Source organism: Octopus bimaculoides, chromosome 3 (genome assembly GCF_001194135.2).
Source record: "Octopus bimaculoides isolate UCB-OBI-ISO-001 chromosome 3, ASM119413v2, whole genome shotgun sequence".
NCBI classification, from domain to species: domain Eukaryota; kingdom Metazoa; phylum Mollusca; class Cephalopoda; order Octopoda; family Octopodidae; genus Octopus; species Octopus bimaculoides.
The window spans coordinates 9,389,060-9,392,240 of NC_068983.1; positions in this window are offsets into that span (position 1 = coordinate 9,389,060).

Here is a 3,181-nt window from a genome sequence, read left to right on the forward strand (position 1 = left end):
CGCACACACACACACATGCACGAAAGACTCGAAGTGACAGGGGCTCTTTATTCTTCCTTCTCGCAGTATTAATTATGTTTTATTTATGTTTTAGTCCGTAAATACATAGACCAATATATCTTCATTAAAATTATAATATGAAAACATTCATTATGTAAAAACATATCTTTATATTTTCATTTTCGTATATGCAAATGCATAGATTGAAAAATTAAAACATTGAACTCGTTTTATTAAAGCAATATATACATACATATATACATATATACATACACGCACGCGCACGCACACACACATACACACGCTCACACACACACGCACACACACACACACACACACACACACAAAACACACACACACACACACACACACACACACACACACACACACACACACACACACACACACACACACACACGCACACACACACACACACACACACACATATATATATATATACGAGTAAGTGGATGAACAAAAGAGAAAGGCACCAAGCACATTTGTTAGCAGATACATGTATTGTTTAAGCGTTTGATCCGGCTCCACGCGACTTAAATTTCTGAGATCTCTAACAAAAGCCCGTCTCTATACGTCTCAGATTCCCGAATCTGAGCCTGAAACAGACGACCTTCTGTTAGAAGCCTGCGAAACTTTTTGTTGCATGCAGCCGGATGGAGCTGTTTGAAATAATATTGTACATACATACATACATACATACATATATATATATATATGTATGTACATACGTATGTATGTATATATATATGTGTATATATGTGCATGTATATATGTATATATGTATATATATATATATATATATATATATATATATATATATATATATATATATAAATTATAAATAAAGACACTTCCATTGTAAGAAGGAGATGATGTTCTATGGGTTACACTTCAGCGACCAGTATATATTGCGTCTGGAAATGCCTAGACATATTTAGTATAAACATACAAATAATCATTGTGTGTGTTTGTGCGTGTATATATGTATTAATGTGTGTATGTGTGTATATATATCTGGATAAATATATATATATGTATATAAATATACATGCATACATATATAACATATATACATATGTGTGATTGTGTGTGTGTGTGTGAATGTATATTTGAAAACAATTATTGTTTTCTGATTATTCTTTGATACAATATTATGGACATACAGACATCATAACTTGAAATAAACCAATCAGACAACGCGGTGCAAAATTTATTAGGTCTTCCCGTGTTTATTTCGTATTGATTATTTTTGCCCATAGTTGAAATGAGGTTGTGCTGAGTGGTGCGTAGACGAGGAAAACGTAAACTAATTCTTAATGGTTTTCATACGTTAGTGACAAAATTGTCCACGGCAAGGTCATATATTGCGATGTGACAAGTACTGGACATGTTAAAGTGGAATGTCTACAGACGGAAATGAAATTCAAAGCCAAAGATTTGACCAAAGCTACACAGCCGATCGAGCAATCATTGAAGCAGAAAAGGCTGTCACCAAAAGGCTGTAAATAGCTGCTAACCAGATGAACAGAAACCAGGTATCATCCAATGTATTTATTTACTTAGATAATCAATTTAACACTTTAGAACTTAAGCCGACCATACCAAACCCAAAATAATCTCCCAGATATTTTACCTCTTGTATGTTCAAACCGACCATATCTGATCTCTCACACCTATCGTACAATGTCATTCTATTATCGAAATGTTGAAGCTATGAGATAGTGCAAAGTTATTCAGAAAGAATTTAAATAAGTATTACATTTCACACAGATATATGAATGCTAAAGGGTGAATCTACCGTATAAAGCGAGTAAGCCATGAGACACTAAGATAAGGTATATAAACTATAATAAACGAAGAAACGAAAAAGTGAAATAATGAAAATGGCTAACATGAAATAAGATAAGGAAAAATAATAAAGATATAGAACTGTGAAGTGGTTCGTTTTTTAAATCTTTTTGAAGCCTCCATACCAAGCTAAATGGTTGTTGGATCCTTAAAAATCACACATTTAATGAGAGTACTCCATTTTTTTTCTTTTATTTTAGACCGTTTTCAAAATGGTTTCCCAAAGTTCATTCCTCAAGAACTTGCTAGTAGTCTCGCTACAAAAAAGGTATCTAAAAAACTGCTTCATGTCGTTGATTCAATGAAAGCCCGAAGATGATGAATATGATAATCATGTCTTTAACTGATGTTACACAGATATTTCAAAACCTTGCTGGGACTGTGCGTTCAACATGAAACATCTGCCTGAAGCATTTAATGTACTATCTTAAAATTAGATAGCTACGATGTGGATGATGTAAAAATGAGCGTTTTCTATTACAAGTTTTGACTATACAGGAACGTATACAAAATGACGCCACGCAAAATTAATCTTATTGAAGCTTAGAAAAATTACATTCATAATTTCGGCCACCATCACGTTCTGGGTTCAAATTCCGCCGAGGTCGACTTTGCCTTTCATCTTTTCGGGTTCGATAGAGGCCTACGCAAATTTGCAGAAAGTGTATGGAGAGGAGTGTATTAGCTGCACACAAGTGTAAGAGTGCTTCAGACGTTTCCAAGATGGCAGGCGAAATGTTGTTATTGACGAACGTTCTGGGAAATCCTCAACCAGCAGAACGGGAGAAAACATCGCAGATGTGCGTGCAGCTGTGAGGGGAAATCGTCGAATCACACTTCGTGAGTTGTCAAAGAGTCTGCAGATTAGTTACAGATCAGTTCAATCCATCATCACTGAAGATTTGGTTATGAGACGCGTGTATGCTAAGTTTGTGGCACTTTTACTTTCAGCTGACTAAAAAGACACTCGGGTTTTAGTTGAACAAGGTCTTCTTTGATTGTGTCAAGAACGATGAAAACTTGTTGAAAACCTTGCGTAGGCCTCTGAGCAGGTATCACTAAGCTTTGGTAAAATTTGATGGAGATTCTCTGCCCAAGCTTCTCCGTGATGATCAATACAACGGTCACACGCTGCACCCGTTCCCTTAAAGAACTTCTGAAAACAGCAGAGGTGAGCTGGAACGTTAAAACTTAGTGCGCATGCACAGCAGAATTTAAGATCGATTCGTGCCAAGCGGCTTCACTGAGTGCTTTAGCTTCGTTACTATGGCAATAGTTCGGGTACTTATTGCTCAGACCATGTATAATATATATA